This window comes from Leopardus geoffroyi, chromosome X (assembly GCF_018350155.1).
Source record: "Leopardus geoffroyi isolate Oge1 chromosome X, O.geoffroyi_Oge1_pat1.0, whole genome shotgun sequence".
NCBI classification, from domain to species: Eukaryota; Metazoa; Chordata; class Mammalia; order Carnivora; family Felidae; genus Leopardus; species Leopardus geoffroyi.
This window is the reverse complement of record NC_059343.1, coordinates 66,154,317-66,175,319: the sequence shown is the minus strand read 5'-3', so window position 1 is coordinate 66,175,319 and position 21,003 is coordinate 66,154,317. Positions and strand designations below refer to the sequence as shown.

General features: G+C 35.4%; 1 long non-coding RNA gene across 1 annotated transcript in view; it reads right to left on the bottom strand.

Annotated features, from left to right (window-relative positions):
- Nucleotides 1–20,505, bottom strand: part of LOC123594131 — a 77,517-nt gene extending 57,012 nt beyond the window's left edge. Inside the window, exons 1-3 of the long non-coding RNA XR_006710675.1 lie at nt 20,358–20,505; nt 15,066–15,141; nt 11,619–11,687 (exon numbers count right to left, since the gene is read on the bottom strand). This is a non-coding gene — a long non-coding RNA (uncharacterized LOC123594131). The remainder of the gene's footprint in view (nt 1–11,618; nt 11,688–15,065; nt 15,142–20,357) is intronic.
- Nucleotides 20,506–21,003: the final 498 nt, after the last annotated feature.

The following is a 21,003-nucleotide window of genomic DNA, read 5'->3' as shown; positions in this document are numbered from 1 at the left end:
AGGTGTGACTATAGTAGTAGGAATAGAAAATAAGGAACAGTTCAATAAATATTTACATCAAATCAGCAGGATCTAGTGACTGATTGAATGTAAAATATAAAGGAGAAGAAGTAAAAGATAAATCCTAGTTTGAGTAGCTGGGAAGAAAATGGTGTTTCCAAATGAGACTGAAAATACTGAACGAAGAAGTCTTTTGAGCGAAAAACTGAGGACAATTTTAAATATGTTGAAGTGCCTGTGAGACAGAGCTATCTAGCAAGAGTTGGATGATGAGCAAGTGGTGAGTGTGATGTTCAAGTGAGAGAAATGTGGGCTTGTCATATAGATTAATCAAAGATAAAGTATAAATTAGTTCACACAAGGAAAGAGTGCAAAATCAGAAAAAAAAATGTGTAAGAGAATCCTGGGAACACCTACACTGAGAGAGTGGAGAGAAGTTCATGAAAAGCATAGATAAAGTACAGTTAAATATACACAAGGAGAGCCAAAAAATGTTAAAGAGTGTTATGAAGTAGAAAGTTTCAAAGAAAAATGTGATCAATATTGTGGGATGAAGTTGTGCTATCTAGTAAGATAAGACATTTTTAAAATGTTCATCAGACTTAGAAATAACAGTAAGTAGTTTCTGTGGAGTGGAAAAGAAAATTTAGACTCCAGTGGGCCATAAATTCCTTTATTTCTTCAACAGTGATTTATTAAGTATGTTTCATTTGACAAGCATGATACCATATACTGGGCAAAATAACAAAATAACATGGCTGCCTTTCCTTATGTTGCTTTTACCATGTGGGTAGGTGCCTATCTCACCAATACTCTGGACAATGGAGAAGAATAATTTTAATGGGGAATATCAAAAAATTAAGGAAATAATTTGCAACCATTTTCCTGGTTAGAGAGAGGAAATATATTCTCAATTAGGAGGAAGAGAGAAGATTTTATATTTACACACACACACACACACACACACACACACACACACACACACACAAAACGCCATAATCCTGAATCAGCTGAGCTCCAGGAAAACCAAAAACCTAGATTTTTTTTTTACTTTCTTTCTTTTTCCTCATCTTAACAAATGACAAGAGGAAAGGAAATAGATTTAAAATGAAGCTGTATTGGATAGACAGGTTGGAAGATGGTGGCAGTGTAGGAGGACCCTAGTCTCTCTTTGTCCCAGAAATACAACTAGATAACTACAAATCATCCTAAATACCCCAGAAATTGACCTGAAGATTGGCAGAGAAAACTCTACAACTAAAGGTAGAGAAGAGGCCACATAAAAGAAGGTAGGAATTTTGACATGGTTTAGGAGAGAAACAGATCTTGGCCACTGTGGTGGCAAGAGAGCTGCAGTCATGGAGAGTGGCAAGAGAAAGACTAACACACAGGGGAGCTCAGAGCATGGAGAATAAATCCCCATAGAAACTGGCTTGGAAAGGGAGAGGGGCCAAACTTTGTGACTTCTAGCAACCATCTGGGCTTGAAGTCTGGAGTTTTAAAGGTCAGCAAGACAGGCTGGGATAGGGGCTGGAAGGCACTGCGGTGCTCCTGGAGTGAAGGCACGCAAACAACCCATAGACATACAGTGTGGAATCAGTGATCTGAAGAGTACTGGGACACACAGTGGGGAGGTTATATTCTCATTTCAGAGTGTGTTGCAGAGAGGCAGTGTTCATGGAGAGACACCTCTGGGAACAAAAGAACTGGCAGGTGCCATTTCCCTCCCCTGCCCCTCAGCATAAGCACAGGGCAACCTGTGGGAACACGTGTAGCTCCAAAACTTGCTATCTAACTTGCTTACATCAAGCCCTGTTCCCCCATATTCTGGTGGAACTGCCCTTCTCCACCTCCTTTGCTTCAGCCCCCAATGTGGTAGGCCCCCTACCTCAGAGGACTGGCCCAAACCCCTGCCCACACTGCATCTCCTGACTTGGGAATTTTGCGGAGTCTCAGTTTCAGTGGTGGTAGCAACAGGTCTCATTTCAAAAGCAGACCAGATCATGTCTAGTTAAAACATACTACATTTATGGCAGGGACCAAACACTTCCCACAACAGGCAGAGTACCTCTTCAGACAACTACCCTGAAGGACAAAGCAAAAGGCAGAACACATGCAGCACACATTGGAGACACTTCCAGAAGCACCAGGACCTGGAGAACAGGGGACACTACATGGCAGGGCACTACAGGACCTCTTCTTCATAAGGCCATTACTCTCCAAGATATCTCATTTTATTATCTCCTTACTTTGGAAGTATGCTTTCCTGGGTCTATCTAGTAAACCAAATCTCAGATTCAGCAGATTATATGCATCTATATCCCTATAACTCTTGGACTTTTTCACCAAGAACCCTAGGTTTTCCATATTCTTTCTAAGATAAAGACTTTCCATATTTTCCAGTATTATTTTTGTTTTTCAGCTTGAGTTTCTCCATTTTAGTATCTGTCTTATTCTTTATGGGTAAAAAGCTCCTAGTTACTTCTGAATACTTATTTGTTTTCCTATTAATACCCCTTGTTGTTGTTATTCTAATAAGTGGATTCTTTGATTTCAATTTAAAATTTTTAAATCTTTGGATCTCTCTAGATATTACCAATCTTTACTACTATTCTTTGCTACTTTGAAAATATTTAGGTGCTAACTTGCCACAAAATATGAATAAAATACTCCTCTTATTACTTTTTTTTTAAAGGGAAGTCTTATTTTAGCAAGTGTATCCTTCAAATCATTGCTATCCTCACATTTTACTGTCACTCTCTAAAAGCAATCCACAGTATGGGGTGCCTGGGTGGCTCAGTCGGTTAAGCATCCAACTTCAGCTCAGGTCATGACCTCATGGCTTGTGCGTTCAAGCCCTGCGTCGGGCTCTGTGCTGACAGCTTAGAGCCTGGAGCCTGCTTCAGATTCTGTATCTCCCTCTCTCTCTGTCCCTCTCTTGCTCACGCTCTGTCTCTCTCTCAAAAATAAACATAAAAAACTTAAAAAAATAAAAGCAATCGACAGTAAGGGATAATGATAGCCAACAAAAATACTGTTATAGAAGCTTACGTTTAGTCTGGGAATCCCTTTTGAGCTGCTATTATTATTAGCTATTATAATTATGTTTGTAGTTGAATATATTGCACTGTGAAGTAAAAAAAAATTGCCTTAATAACCATCTGACTTCGAGCAATTTTTTTACATCTCAAACCTAAATTACTAGGTGGGGAAATAGTGCAATGCAAAAATAGCAAGTATATTAGAAAGTCAGGAGGCATAATGGACTAGATATACTAGATATACTAGAGCAGGATATATATATATACACATTTTTATGTTATGCATATATATACATATTTTTAAATATTTTATTTATTTTTGTTATGCATATATATTATGTTATGCATATATATATATATACATATTTTAAATATTTTATTTATTTATTTTTGAGAGAGGGAGAGTGTAAGCAGAGGAGAGGCAGAGAGAGGGAGACAGGAGACAGAATCCTAAGCAGGCTCCATGCTGTCAGTGTAGAGCCTATATGGGGCTCGAACTCACAAACCCCAAATCACGACCTAGTCTGCAATCAAGAGTCCGACACTTAACCCACTGGGCCACCCAGACGCCCCAAGCACTGGATATATTTTAGCATTTAGATGGACTGTCTAGAAATTCTGACTTTTAAAATCCTCAGTAATCTAGGGACAACTGGGTGGCTCAGTCTGTTGAGCGACTGACTTCAGCTTAGGTCATGATCACGCGGTTTTTGAGTTTTAGGTCATGATCACGCGGTTTTTGAGTTTGAGCATTGTATCAGGCTCTGTGCTGACAGCTCAGAGCCTGGAGCCTGCTTTGGATCCTGTGTGTCTTTCTCTGCAACACCCCCCAACCCCTGCTCATGCTTTCTATCTCTCTCAAAATAAATAAACATTAAGAAAGTTTTTTTTAAATTCTCAGTAATCTAAAAATACAGGTTAAAAGAGTTTATATTTATATTTTTCTTAGATGTTCTTTTAGTCTTTTTTATTTCATGTCTTGGAAGGATAAACGCTATTAGAAATTCTCTCTCGTACTTTTTTTGTACTTTTTTGTAGTTTATGCTGGATTTGCTTAATGGGTGTTTCATCATCACCTGTAAACAAAGAAGTTTAAACTACTATGCATAGCACATTTAACAACATCAGAAAACACTTTAAAATAATGAATAAAACATTTTGTAAATCAAAAAAACCTCTTGGTATATTTGAGACTCCTCTGGAACCATACTTTCTTAAGGTATTATTAATCTCTGTACTATGTCAAAATGAACTAAGAAATATAAAATCAGAATTCTAATCAGAATTGAACTGTAAATATGAGACACATTTTAAAATTCACAACAAAAGGGATCAGCTTACATTATGATTAACATCACATAAAAAATTACTGGATTGTGGTTATTTCACACTAGCTATCTGGGTATAAAGGTATGACAGGTTTTAGGTTTGGGAATTATTAGACTCATACAGATTCAAATTCCAGCTATGCCACTCAATAACTAAGCAGTCATGGTTAAATTACTTAAATTCATGAAGTCTCACATCTTTTATTTATAAAATGTAGCTAATTTTAGTATACATGGATGCTATGAAAATTAAAAAGAGAGAATGTACTATGTAAAGTACCCATCGTGGTACCTTAAACATTACAGTCTTCAATAAATACTGAAAGCAGCATGATCTAGTAGAAAAATAATATTATAGTCTTGGAATCCTAATATATCAGGGCTTGAATCTGAGTATTTATAATTTATCAACTATGTTACCATGAGTAAGTTGTCTAATCTTTGTATCTTTGTTTTCTCATCTATAGTGAGGGCAACAATGATAATATACTTTACATGGCTATTCAATGATTAAATAAGAAAATACACAGTGAGCATTCAATAAAGCATTCATTCTCTTACCTTTTCTCAAAAATCAAATAGAATGTATAGCTATCTCTTAAAAAAATAGAATGGAATATTAAGAATGAAATCTTGCCATTTGCTACGATGTGGATGGAGCTAGAGAGTATTATGCTAAGTGAAGTCAGAGAAAGAAAATACCATACGATTTCACTCATATGTGGAATTTAAGAAACAAAACAGATAAAGATAGGGGGAAAAAGAGGCAAACCAGGAAATAAGACTCTTAACTACAGAGAACAAACTGAGGGATACTGGAGGGGATGTGGGGGGGGGGATGGGTTTAATAGGTGATGGCGATTAAGGACTGTCTGCACTTGAGCACTGGGTGATATATGTAAGGCTTGAATCACTAAATTGTACACCTGCAACTAATATTGCACTGTATGTCAACTAATTGGAATTTAAATAAAAAATTGGAGAAAGAAAAAACTGCGTATCTGCTATGTCACTATAAAAACACTTAGCTCTAGGTGAAGGGGATTAAGGAGTGAACTTGCTGTGATGAGCACTGGGTGTTTTATGGAAGTGCTGAATCACTATATTGTACACCTGAAACTAACATTACACTTCATATTAACTAACTGGAATTTAAATAAAAACATAAAAAATAAAGACATTTAGCTCTTACGTCTTTTGTGATACAAAAGGATAACTGAGAAAGTCCTTATCAAAAAAATGAAATAATAAGCTATAGCCAAAAATGCTGTCTTTAACCTTATTTTGTAAAGTACTACTACTTTAAATGAATTTTACTAAAAGGACAAAATTCTAAAGTTATCTGTACAATAAACAATATTAAGATCTATATTAAGGCCAAAGAGCTAGAAAAATAAGACGGTTTACTATTTTCTCAATAAAAACACTGACACCATTATTAAGGTTTCATAATACATTTGTGGAATAAATTCCATAAGGAAAGCACTCATTCATTCTCTCTCTCTCTCTCTCTCTCTCTCTCTCTCTTTCTCCCCCACCCCTCCTACCACTGGGACAATCTATTCAGTAGTATAAATAATGACACTGACAATCCTTTCAACTTTTCTTAACATACCTTGAGAAACTATTAAACAGTGCAAGTGAAACTCATGAAATAATCATTGAACCCAATGTCTGCCTGAAGAGATTTCACATTAGCTATGACACAACATATTGCTATGACAAAACAGAGTATGGTGACAAAAGCAACAATTACTATTACAATTATTCTGCTGCTGCTGCTCTTAACAATAAAATAATGAATCCTATCTTTTATTGAATATTAATTGGGTTTCTTGTAGTCTGCTAAATACCTTTAACTATTTTGTCTCAGTTAATCCTCACAATAACTGTATGAAGAATGTATAACCACCTTTGTTTTATAGATAAAGAAACTAACTTTCCAAAAGGCACAGTTGTCAGAGTCAGGATATAAAAACCAGGTCTAACTCAGGGTGCTCATGTGGCTCACTTGGTTAAGCCTCTGACTCTTGATTTTGGCTCAAGTCATGATTGCATAGTTTGTGGATTTGAGCCCCTTGTCCAGCTCTGTGTTGACAGCATTTGCAGAGCCCACTTGGGATTCTGTGTCTCCCTCTCTCTTTGCCCTTCCCCCACTTGCGTGTGTGTGTGTGTGTGTGTGTGTGTGTGCGCACTTTCTCTCTCTCTCAAAAATAAATACATATTTTATTTAATTTTTAATTTTTTTAATGTTTATTCATTTTTGAGAGACAGAGAGAACAGAGCGTGAGCTGGGGAGGGGCAGAGAGAGAGGGAGACAGAATCCAAAGCAGGCTCCAGGCTCTGAGCTGTCAGCACAGAGCCTGACGCGGGGCTTGAACTCACTGACCATGAGACCATGACCTGAGCCGAAGTCAGATGAGCCACCCAAGTGCCCCCAAAAATAAATAAATATTTTTAAAAACAGGTTAACTCTAAAGCCCATGGTTTTTAAAACTGCCTCCTAATTTCTCTAGGAATATTTGTCTTAGACTGCTACAATAAATATATAAAACACCATAAATCTTGTTTCTTTTACAAATTTTTAAAATAAAAACCAAGACATGGAAATTTATGCAGTGGATGATTCTGATGTTTCTTACATAAAAATGAGAATATTTACTCTGTATCAGACAAGTTTTCTTAATATTAAGAACACCACTAATTTTACCATTAACAAATATAAAAAGTAGTTCAAAAACTTGGAAATATAATTCCTGGTAATTCTTTTCTGATCCTACAAAAAATCTGTTTAAATGTTTATTTAATTTTGAGAGAGAGAGAGAAAGAAAGGGAGATTACAGGATTACATAAGAATCACTAATATTAGGAATTTCTGGTATAGGAGAGGATAATGATAAGATGTACCAGGGCTAGCATGTTTTTTAACAACAACATTCAAATCATATCTTGTCTCATATCGGTAATAAGTTATAGTAAAGACTAGATTTGGAAAGGAGGATACCTAGATTTTAATATTGACTCTAATACCGTCTGTGGGACTTGCCAAGTCACCTCACCACTTTGAAACTTTAGTCTCCTCTGTGCAATTAAAGGGTTGGACTAGGTTATTAAGAACATTAGCATCCCTGGGACACCTGGGTGGTTCAGTTGGTTAAGCGTCCCACTCTTGATTTCACCTCAGGTCATGATCTCTCAGCCTGCCTGGGACTCCCCCTCTCTCCCTCTATTTCTGCCCCTCCCCTACTCTCGCTCTCTCAAAATAAGTAAACTTAAAAAAAAGACCCTTAGTATCTCTAACTTTATATGAGTTTATTCTACAAAAACAGAAGGTCAGCTATCTTAAGGACACTGCGCAGAACTACTTTGCTCAATTTGGAACTCTCTTCATTATCTTTTTGAGTTTTATTTCAACATATAGAGCTATTAGTGGAGAGTTCCCTTGGTTCTTCTAATATATATGCCTTTATCACAAATATCCAAATAAGCTGACTATTGCTCTGTAACCTCCCTGAACATACACTATCAAATATCACACACAAATGATATTTCTCCCATATCACGTGCAACCAACAATCTGCATTCCTCCTAGTAACTTCCACAGACTAAGAACTTGAGTTGAACTTTATTTTGTACTTTAAGAAAAAAAGTCACTATTTACTGAAACATATTTTCTAGTTCTAGCTTATATCAAATTGAAAATTCATTTTTATACCAAAATTCAGCTTTAAATCACATACAGTTAACCAGTCTGAACAGGAACAAACACTACCAAATTCTAAAATTAATGATTCAAACTATCAAGATATTCTCCAAATGTACCTGAATCAAAATAGTATTTCTTTTGGTTCAAATGCCTTAATTGGATTTTTTCACCCTTCTATTAGAACTGTGTGGTAACTGATAGCCCATCCAATAAGATATTAGCTTAAAATTCATTCAAAAGAAAAGAACACATCTTTCAATACCCAAAACAAAAATTTTATTCACAACTTATAAATTATCTCATTATTCATCTGCCCATTGAGTTATTTAGCAATAAGATCTTATTGCAGCATTATTGCTATTGTTTCATATTAAGTGCAAACTAAAAAAAAAAAATGGTGTCGCTATAGGCAGTACAGTAAAAGCTGTACATTTGTGTTTGCTTATATGTAAGATAGTTTAATGAAGCCATAAATATCAACCAATAAACCAGGGACAATTGATTTCTCAGTCTCACTCATCTGGTTCTGGACCTTCTAAAATTATTTTAATATCACACAGCTCTAAACTATCTTTTATTTTTTTATTAATTTTTTTAATGTTTATTTTTGAGAGAGACTGAGTGTGAGTGGGAAAGGGCAGAGAGAGAGAGAGGGAGACACAGAATCTGAAACAGGCTCCAGGCTCTGAGCTGTCAGCACAGAGTCCGACGTGGGGCTCAAACTTTGGAATGGCGAGATCATGACCTAGGCTGAAGTCAGATGCCCAAAGGACTGAGCCACCCAGGCACCTCTCTAAACTATCTTTTAAAGACTGACATCTCTAATCTCTACTACACAGGACAGAGTTAACTAGGAAAACGTTACTAAGATATTACCCTTGATATGCTTATTTGGTAGCATTTTCAGTCAGTGAAAACATGCCATAGAAGAAACAAGAAATACATTACTTAACTACATAAACACTAGAGTTTCATAGTCTCCCAGTTAGGATTTAAAGTGGGGTTACTGACTATACCAACACAGACATACCCCTGGAGTGTAAATAGGTATTAATCTTTATCCCTATGTTTTCAATCATGTCATTCTACCTATCTGGAATTACTTTCCTTTCTCCCATGGCCTACCCTAATCTTCTAATTCTGATGTCTTCCATGAAACCTTGAGCATTCTAGTCAATACTGATATCTTCAACATCAAGCCAGTGTTGCAAAGTTAACACTTAGTGTTCTCTAATTGTTCAATATATGCTGGTTTGATTTCCACAACTGAATTATAACTTCCTTGAGGACACATTCATGTCTTACATTTCTTTTTCATCCAGAGTTGTGGGAAAAAGAAGGTATCCAAAAATGTTCATTAATTAATTAGATTCAACAAAAACATCTCCTATTACTACATTAGTACAAAGACATTAGGAGAACCTTTCTCCAAAAAAAAAGTTCCCAAAGAGTAATTAAAACCACAAGTCTGCTTCATGAAGAAAACTACTGATTTAATAAAATCAGTGTATTCTTTGTGTATAATGATATCAATTTGTCCTATGATTATAAGCTTGAAGATAGTTCTTTGCCCATTCAGTTTTAGAGAGGACAAGTATTTAAAAGTTCTTACTACATCTCTATGACCAAAATGCTTCAGACACAGTTAAAAAATAATAAACCAGGACTTGCCTCCTGTAACACTTAACTACATGGTATTTTGACAAGGTCTTCTTTTTTAGTCATTCACAACAAAAATTATCTTTTGTGGTGGGGGTGGATATATTTCTCTTGAAAGGTATTCTAATCAGAAGGACACTTCAATATATGATATTTAATAACTGTAAAATTACAGGACCATCAATCAACTAACTTATACCATTTATAAAGATATCAGGGTCATAAAATCAGGAACAACTTTGCGAGCACTAAAATTAGTTAATTTTTATCATTATCAGAACAGAGATACCTGAGATTCATAAGAGAGTAGTTTCCACTGCTAATTCTGTTGGAAGCTCATTCATGCTCAGTTACTGACTGGTATCAAAAGCATCTAACATGTATAAACATAAATAATCTGCTATTTGTATTGAACAGGCAGTTCTCAACTTCAGATATATTCACTTAGAGAGAGATTATTTTAACAGACATGTTTGCCTGCTGAAAATAAGAGTTTCTTGTCTTCTCTCTTCAGCTAATAATCTTTTCCAAATTTCTTACTCTCAGCTAATAAATCGTTTACAAATCTCTTACTCCTCAAATATTTGCATATGTTTCCCAATCACAGACATGTAACTGGTTATGAAGTCATCTCTCTGAATATAAGAAATAGCTCTAATTTAAAAAGTAATAAAACCTTATCAATATTAAAAATGTACTAAGTTTCAACTATATGCAAGGAAATCAGTTGGTTCCAGGGGTCACAAGTCATAAGTAATAAAATGACCTGGTCCTAAAGAAGGTTATAAACTGAATGAAGAGATAGGCACACAGATAAAAAGATAATAACAATTTATATAGTAACCAAAGTTGTTTATCGCAGTGATTACTAGAAGTGGTTGTATCACTCTGATTGACACCAAATTTCTAAACGGTAACTTTTTAGAAGTTGATAGATTTCTAGTAAATATTAAAAAACATGAAGTATTGGAACATTTATACATTCATGCACCTGATGTGGTCCCTCTTTGCCTAATATAAGACTATTAACTAAATCTTCACTTAATTGAAGTGTATCCTATGAATTCCAGTTAACTAAATCTTCACCTTAAAGTTGCACTGTATCCTATGAATTCTAGTAAACCCTTCTGAGTCTAAGTATAGAAATCTCAGTTGAGCTTGAGATTCCTTGATCAGGCATGACTTTAAAGTATTCCAAAGGGTTGGTACTAAGGATGAATATGAGAATGAGTAAAATAAATAAAAAATAAAAAATTAGGGAGGTGCACCTGGATAGCTCAGTCAGTTGAGCATCTGATCCGATTTTGGCTCAGGTCATGATCTCACAGTTCATGAGTTTGAGCCCTGCATCGGGCTCTGTGCTGACAGCTCAGAGCCTGGAGCTTCTTCAGACTCTGTGTTTCTCTTTCTCTCTGCCCCTCCCCTGCTCACGCTCTGTCTGTCTCTCTCTCTCTCTCTCTCAAAAATAAATAAACATTAAATTTTTTTAAAAAAAATTAGGGAAAGGGTAATAAGAAAGGAGAAAGGAACACTAACAACTACTACTGCTTTAAATAAAAAAATGAAGAACTATAAAATAATAATATAATGGAAAATATGCTTATCAAATATATGCCCATAATCTTTCTTTCCTTCCCTCTATACAAAGTTGAACTTACTAAAACCATACTTTATTTATTAACATAATTGTCAAAGGGAATTTTCAAGATGATCCTTTCTACCCTGCTCATAAATACATATTAAATGAGGAGTTATTTGAAAGGTGAAATAAGAAATGAAAGGCTAAATTCACAACAATCTAATGTATGATCTTTAGCAAGTTCCACAACCTCTCTTTTTTCCTCCAAGTCATATATTTCTGCCTCTCTAAACTTTGTATCTTACCTCCAGTTAGGGTAACTTCAGTTAGATAGATATGAAATATTCGGTGATTTCTTTTATAAAGAATTAAATCTGAAAAAAGGAACAGGCTATTAATTTTTATGTAGTCTGGATCACTGCCTAGATCTGATCAAGATTCAGCTTAGGACAAATGTTAACTTTCAGTGTATCTCAGCTACAACTAATCAATAATGGTCTTATAAATGTGAGGTTCAGAGAGGAGGAAAGCATGTGACAAACCTTGACCAGAGCTACGCAAATCAAACAGGCAATGAACCTGATATACTCACACTTCATATACTTTTGCGTGGTACATTGATCTTGTCCTGTAGTCTTTCCTTTTGACTGAATAAGAGCATAATAAAAGCCACCCTGGATTAGTTCATCCAGCTCAGTATTCTGTTTCTCATAATATCAGTTGTGCAGTTCTAAGCACATAGTAGGCAATCAATATTTCATTAAACTGTTTTTGAAATAAGCAGGCATGTCTGACTTCTAAAGCATCCCAAATAAAAGCCATAAAATGCTTCCATCAAATGCATGCAAATTTAACTCCTTTTTGAAACTTCATTTCCAGTATACAAAACCTTTTTAACTACTTGTCCACTTATCTTAAGATAGATATTTCTACTCAATGACCCAGTAATTCTACTTTCAGTATATACCTTAGATAACTCTTGCAAATGTGTACAGCATTATACAGTTAGTTACTGCAGCATTTCTTGTAATTGGGGAAAAAAATGAAAGCAACCTATAAATGTCCATGAAGAGGGAGTGGATAAATAAAATGAGCCATATTTGTATAATAAATTATTACATATACAAATGTAGATACATCAACACGGGTAGATATCAAAAGTAATGTTTGATAAAGGGTACAAAACCTAGACATATACTAATATTTATGTAAATTTAAAAACATAAATATACTGTATATTTTATTTTATTTTATTTTATTTAAATGTTTAGTTTTGAGAGAGACCTAGAGTGAGAGCAGGGGAGGGGCAGAGAGAGAGAGAGAGATAGACAGACAGACAGACAGACAGACAGAATTTGAAGAAGGCTCCAGGCTCTGAGCTGTCAGCATAGAGCCTGACGCAGGGCTCAGACTCATGAACTGTGAGATTATGACCTGAGCCGAAGTTGGATACTCAACCAATCGCGCCACCCAGATGCCCCCAAAATATTGTATATTTTACTTGAATGCATATTTATGCGTGGAAAAGGATACACATAGTACCTCATGAATGTAGTTGTCTCCAGGAGGAGAGCAGAGAATAATACTAGTGAGCGTGGTCAAAGAAGACTTCAACTTCACTATATTTTATTTACTTGGTTTTAAAAAGAACTGGAAACAAATGGGACAAAATATTGACTATTGTAAACTCTTGGAGGTGGAAACATGGGTATTTAATATATTATTATTTATAACCTTTATATTTAAAAATTTTCTCATATAAATACATTTTCTTGGGGCACCTGGGTGCTTCAGTTAGTTAAGCACCCAACTTTGGCTCACATCATGATCTCACAGTTTGTGAGTCTGAGCCCCATGTTGGGCTCTGTGCTGACAGCTCACAGCCTGCAGCCTGCTTCAGATTCTGTGTCTCCTCTCTGCCCCTCCCCTGCTTACACACTGTCTCTCTCTCTCTCTCTCTCTCTCTCTCTCTCAAAAATAAATGAACATTAAAACATTTAAATTTTTTTTCTTATAAAACATACAAAGAGAATCATGTAATATTGAGAGAATATACTATAAAATCATTAAAAACAAACAAAAAATAAATACCTCCCTCTATCATCGAGTAGGCTGAGTCACAGGAAGATCGCCTACTCTTTGTTGCTCAAGATCCTAGGAAAAAATTCATATTTACTCTACCCATACACTCCACCATTTATGCTGATTCAATCAACATGCGCCCATTCTTTCTAGACAGAAGAATATTAAATAGTCCATTCTGATCAAAGCCCTTCTGACACTTTTTGTTACTTCTTCTCTGACCCATTTCTTTTCTTTTCTTTTAAATGTTTATTTATTTTTTTTGAAGAGAGAGAGAGAGGGAGAGAAAGGGAGAACAGAGGAGGGGCAGAGAGAGGGGCACACAGAATCCTAAGCAGGCTCTAGGCTCTGAGCTGTCAGCACAGAGCCCAATCTGGGGCTCGAACTCACAAACTAGGAGATCATGACCTGAGCCGAAGTTGAATGCTTAACCTACTGAGCCACCCAGGTGCCCCTCTGACCACTTTATTGACATTAATTCTTTCTCAAGAAGTGGTGAATAGAAATGCCAAAATTTTTCCACACACCAAGGTACCATGCTTTTATATCAGTATGATTTTCTCCTTTGTTTCAAATACCTTTCTTGATGGTTACCTCTTTATTTAGGGTGTTTTGGCTGCAGAAGACATTACTAAGCTATGATTTCTGAGAGCCTCTATTTTAAGTATTTTAACATTCAGAATAATCTCATTTAATCCTCATAATAAACCTAGGAAATAAATATTATTACCCCTGTTTGTGCGAATGAGGAAATTGAAACACAGAGATTAAATAACTTGTCCAAAATAATCAGCTATTAAATATAGGAGCCAGAAATTCAAACCTAGCTCTGAATGACTCTAAATGTCCTGCTGTTTCAAAAGCCTCCATAGAGAAAAATTTTACAATGACTTCAAAACCCCTGTCCTGGATCCAATTTTAGCAATTTTAGTAAAACAGTTCAAAATCTAGAGATGTTATTGTTGCATTTGCTTTTGCCACAGTTATTCCTAAAAAAGAGTAAGCTTAAAGATGTTTTGCAGTTATTGCTGTTGTATGTCTGTTGGTTTTACACATAAGGCAGCACTAGCTGATGTTAGAGCTAGAGTACTGGTCCTTAGAGATTTTATCCTCCAGAGGATATTTGGCAATCTCTGGAAACATTTTTGGTTGTCACAACTTTGGAGATGGGAGGAAGCAGCTGGCATCTGGAAGCCAGGGATACTGCTAAAAATCCTATAATGTATAGGACAGCCCTCCAAAACAAATGAACTAACCAGCCGAAAACGTCCATAGTGCTGGTTGAGAAACCCTGACCCAGAGGTAAGAATTATGGGCCACATTATAGATGATTTTGGGAAAAAAATAACATGCAAAAATAATAGAATGTATTTTAATTACATTGGAATTAAAATAAAAAAAAACTTTAAAAGATAGAATGTGCGTACTAAAATTTAGAGAACTCAAAGGATTTACAAAGCATGCTCTGTACTAACCAGTTACCAGATAAATTTCTAAAACCATAGGAATGACTGACAGAATTTTGACTTGAAATTCTACAACTGGTCTATGGTGAGAAAGTAAATAAAAGCAGTGTCTAGAACTAAGTGTGTAGGTGCCGTGGTTAGTAAAATGGGATATACGAGTACAGAATAGTAGCTTTTTAAGAGAGCAAGCGCTTTGTTTTTTACCTTGCCTTCACTTGTCCTTCTGATAAAAGTCTCTTATTTTTGCTTTTTCTTCTCTTGAGTTTTCTTCAAATAGCTCCTGTATGGTAAAATAACAGAAATAAGAAAAAGGCATATTAAATTTGAATTTCTTTATAAGCATTTATACCTATATTAAAGAATTTCTGAATTATACAACTCTCAAAACTACTTTGGAATCATCCCAAAGGGGAAAGCATCTCTAATAATAATGGAAAATACTTTATTCTTTCTCATGTCACTCATTAAGAATCAATCAACTCATCTAATGATAAGATATAATTGTATTGATTATTCACATTTTAAAAAGGTTTCCTGGCAAAAGCAAATTTTAATGTCTTGAGTGCTCTGTTATAATCAAAGCTTTCCAGAAAAATTCTCTTTCTGATAACTATATACTACAATCACCAAATATCACCATTTGTTATTAAAATAACAATGAAATCTTAGGAATGATCACTTATAAAGGTGGTAGATATATGGATGTATTTTTCCTAATTATCCAAGACTTTTTTCTGTTTCTGTTCAGTTGACTCTTACACTCAGCTTCTTATCTGGTCTCCTCATGTTTATCTCTCACTTGCTAATCACAAACTGGATATTTTTCAGGTCACCTATTGCAGCCACTCAAACCCATCTTCTTGTCTTTAAACTTCTGTTCCTACCTCACCTTCTATATGTCTCAGACAATAGAGCTTTACCTCTGCTGTGCTCTAATTTCTTTGTTCTGTCACTTGAAGAGTTATAGACTAGGAAACCCAGGAGACAAATGATACCAGCCTAGGGAAAAACTTTTTCCATTGTGAGCAAAGAAAGACCCTATGACATGGATGGAGCTAGAGAGTATTATGCTAAGTGAAATAAGTCAGTCCAAGAAAGACAAATATCATGTGATTTCACTCACATGTAGAATTTAAGAAACAAAAGAAATGATCACAGGGGGAAAAAAAAGAGAGAGGCAAACCGAGAAAGACTCTTAACTATATAGAAACAATGGATGGTAACCAGAGGGGAGGTAGGGGGAGGGATTAAATAAGTGATGGGGATTAGGGAGGATACTTATGATGAGCACTGGGTGTTGTATGTAAGTGTCGAGTCACTAAATTGTACACCTGAAACTAATATTACACTATGCTAACTGGAATTTAAATAAAAACTAAAAAAACCCCAAAAACCAAAAACTAAAAAAAACCCTTAGATTCTACCTCTCTAGGATTTCTAAAAAACTGAATCTTCTTATAGAAACCAGAAAGACTGCTGGACAACTGGAATATCTGTTCATTTTACTCCTATACCCAATGGGTACCTAAAGTATAGAAAGCAAGAAACAGAAGTGGTCTAATGATTCCTACTTGCCAATCTGCTATATGCATTCAAAAGTACTGGGTTAGAAATCAAGGAGTCCTGAACTGAATATAGACTCCATTTGCTCAAAACTTGCTTGGACAGGGTCACCTGGCTGGCTCAGTTGATCAAACATTTGACTCTTGATCTTGGGGCTGTGAGTTCAAGCCCCACTTGGGTGTAGAGCTTACTTTAAAAAAAAAATTGCTTGGGCAAATCATATGATATCTCTGAGTTTTGGTTTTTAATTTTTTCTCTTAATTGGTAAAAAGAGGATCATAATGCCTGCTGAGGTTGCCTTACATTACTTTTAAGTATCAAATGAAATGATGTATAAGAAGCATTTTGTAAACTATGAAGTTGCATCCACATTGAGCTATTTTAGGCAATGCAGGATATATGTTACTCTATATTACAATGTTCATTTCAATTACACAAACAGAGGCAAAATACAGACTTCTAAGACCTATTCCAAATTTATTCTATCAGAATCTATAGAGATGAGTCCCAGCCATCTGTATTTTTAACAAGAACACCAAACTTTGAGAAATACTACATATAGTACACCATTCTCATTCATAGTGTATGAGAGTTTACTTCATACTTCAGTGAAAGTTTAACCAGATTTACCATTTGATTTTCTGATCATCTTGAAACCATTTGTTAAAATATAACAAAAATGCTGTGTAGTCACAAAAGAACTAAAATTAAATTGAAAAAAATTAACTAATTTAGGTTTTAACTGCAATTTTTAATAAATATTTTTAACTTTAAAAAGCAAAGCTTGTTCTTTTTTAACACGGATTGTAAGCATAGTTGATTAACCATGAATATAACTCAATTTACAGTAGGAATTAGTATAATTTACATTAACTTTATTTGAATAATATCAAATTTTAATATATTCAATAGAGGCTGAGTTAAGATAGTATATTGGCTCTTTATATCTCAATTATCATAGTTAAAATGCACAGATATTTTAAAACACATATAAGTATCCATAATGAAATTTACCACATCCGGGTTTATCAATATGTGACTAATGTTGCTTCAGTTAAACCTTCATATCTAAAGTTAACTAAAATCCAAAAGAACAATTTGGGAGGTCCAATACTTGCCATCTTTATCATTATAGCCCTGTTCAAAGGGTGAAAGGAGAACAAGGTAGTTGCCTATTTAGGTGAGACAGAGTTGGAGGTATTAATCTGATAGAGTGGAAGAACCAAAGCCAAGATCCAAGATAACTCAAAATAATAAGAAATATAAATACAATAAACAATAAATGAGGGGTGCCTGGGTGACTCAGTCAGTTGAGCTTCCAACTTCAGCTCAGGTCATGGTCTCAGTCTGTGAGTTCGAGTCCCGCATTGGGCTCTGTGCTGACAGCTCGGAGCCTGTAGCCTGCTTGAGATCTGTGTCTCCCTCTCTTTCTGCCCCTCCCGCCGCTCACACTCTGTCTCTCTCTCAAAATAAAATAAATACATAAAAATTAAAAAAAATAAATGAATAATAGTTCCTAGGGTGAAAGAGTAAAATTATATTGTTAAAGATTATATCTGACTTTATTTATTTTTTTTTAAATTTTTTTTTTCAACGTTTATTTATTTTTGGGACAGAGAGAGACAGAGCATGAACGGGGGAGGGGCAGAGAGAGAGGGAGACACAGAATCGGAAACAGGCTCCAGGCTCTGAGCCATCAGCCCAGAGCCCGACGCGGGGCTCGAACTCACGGACCGCGAGATCGTGACCTGGCTGAAGTCGGACGCTTAACCGACTGCACCACCCAGGCGCCCCTATATCTGACTTTAAAAAGGTTAACTTTAATCATCTCTATAATAAAGTAAACATTTCCAGATTTCATCCTAATATGTTAGGAGAGTTAAGTAAGTTATGGATCTTAAGTGTTTAGAGTATGTGTTAATATAACACTATTATTAGAGGCTATATAACCTGGAAGCAACCCAGATATCCATCATCAGAATAATGAATGGGAAATTATAAAATGTTCATATAGTGGAATACTCTACAGCAGTGAAAATGAATGAACTATGGTTACAAGCAGTAATACAGACAAGCAACATTACAATGAATTACAAAAGCAAGTCAAAGAAGAAAAAGCAGTATGATTTACACAGAGTTTATGCACAACTAAATAACTTTTGTTATTTGCACAACAATAACTAAATATTGTTCAGGGATATAAAAACTATGATAAAATTATAAAGAAAAGCAAGGAAATTACATATAGATTTGAGACAGCAGTTGCCTCTAAGGAAGGAAGGAAAGGAATGTGATCAGGGAAGGGGTACACACGGGAATTTAAAAGGAATGGTAGCTTTCTTAAATTGGGTCACAGATGTTTGCTGTATTGCTTTTGTTTATTCTATACTCATGTTTTACAAATATTTTATACATATTCAATATTTAATGAAAACAATTGAAATTTGATGTCTTTGCTTTCTATATTTCTTTGTAATAAAAGAAGTTTATGATTTTAAGACATTTCAATTCCTTGCTTCAGCAGCAGCAATTATACATATACTTTAAATACTTCTATTACTATGTCTAAAATCAAAAAATAAATTATAAAGCTAACTTTAAGACATAAGATATCCAACAAAAAACCGGGCAAGTTTTGGAATCAACATTAGTTCACAACTCATAACAATTTCTTAATCTTCTAAGTGGTTAATCAATCAAAGATACAGGATATGCATTTTTTTTTACTTAACATGGACAACAATAACAAACTTCTTAATTGTAAAAATCTTTATATCTTAATTCTACTAAAAACCCTAGTCTATCCTAAAGATTCCTCTCTTAAGAAGTTCTATGCGATGCAAAACACTTTAAAAACACTTTCTTTAAAGGCTTATTTTATAGGCTATGCACATATAACTAAAAATAACACAAAATATGGAAATTCTGAAGCTTTAGTGAATTGTTCTGGTCTACATGTGGATTTATTGTAAGAGCTATGTTAATACATATTAAGCATATAGGAAAGAACTTATTTAAAAATATTTTTCATTTTCATACAAAAAAATAAAGTTCTCAAACAGTGAAATGCAATTGCTTATCTAGCATGGAAAGTGATGGAACAACAATGAAATGTGCCATTTTTTTTTGTCTCTATAAAGGTAAACCTTCATCTGAAACATATAGAAACAGAGCAGGATCAAAAAATAAATATAATCTTTATATAGTTTCATTTATGTAAGTGGCTTCCAAATTGTACTTTCCCCGAAACTATATATTCCCCCCAAAAAGGTTTTTCCAGCATCAAGCATTTATAATTAGGTAACAGTCTGGACCTTATAGGACCATTTTGGTGCACCAGGAAACCATCCTAAAGATAAAAAGACAATAATGTATTCATTATTTTCCCACATATTGAAATTTTAAAGATGAGAAAAAAATTAAAGCCAAACTTATAAAATTCCTCAGAAAGAGAACAATAATCCTAGCTATTTTTTTTCCAAAGTAGATCTTGGAATTTCCAAGAGTTTTAAATCGAAATGCAGCGATACCGGTAAAGATCCCCCCTTCCTTCCCACAAATCTAGAGATGGCGTCTAATAAATTACCTTTGGATATTTTAATATCGCATACAAAACGCCGACCACTTAGTGGTTCAGTTAACCTGCCACCGATTATATTTTGGAAAGGTTTCATAGTAATTTTCGTAATTTACACCATCTACTGTGAAAAATAAGAATAATCTATTTTGTACGAATTTATACTTCACAGCAGCTTCACCTCTTAAACCTGCGCTTATTTTGTCCTCCCCTTCTAACTTAAAACTTTAAGGATCATGATCCTTTTTAAAAGTTCAACTGAACCTCACAAATCAAAATTACCAACCCCGCTAATCCCGCAAGCCCTCATTTCATACGGTTATACATATTTTTAAAGTATTTTAAAAGCCCTATACCTTTTCCTTCCTCCGTAAGACTTAAACTCTGAAAACAGAAGTGAGGGGCCAAGGATAGTGTGAAATCTGTGGAAAGAGTTGGGGTGGAAGAGTAAGTAGAGTTCGGAGTGCAACAACAGAAAGAACTAGACGGTTAGCCGGAGGACGAAATCCGTTAGGGGCTGGGTTAAGAACACAAGGGGGAGGGGCATAACCTCTAGAGCCCGCCGACGCCCCCAAGCGACTGCAGCCCACCCTAACAGCCTCTCTTGGAGGCAGCCATTTTGGCATTATACAAGCTCCGCCCCTCAGTCGCAGACCGCTCCACCACCCCCCCTCCCCATCCCCCGCAGGCTTTGCGCGGAAACAGGAAGTGGGACTGCGAATCTGGGAGCTTGGGGAGCAGCAGGTCGGAATCAGGGCGGTACGCTGAACGCTCTCTTATGAAACTCCTGTCACTGCTTTGGGCTGTCTCCTCACGAGAAAAGTTGTGGGACCATGTCGAATATGGAGAGTATCCTTTCCCGTCTGAAAAGCTGCTGCCAGGGTTTAGGGAATGGGAGAAGGGCAGGGCCTGGTGACCTTATAGGTCTAGTTGTGGAAGGATGGGGGCACTGATGCTGGTTGATACGCGCCTGTAACTTTTGTTTGTTGTTGCTGTTGTTTT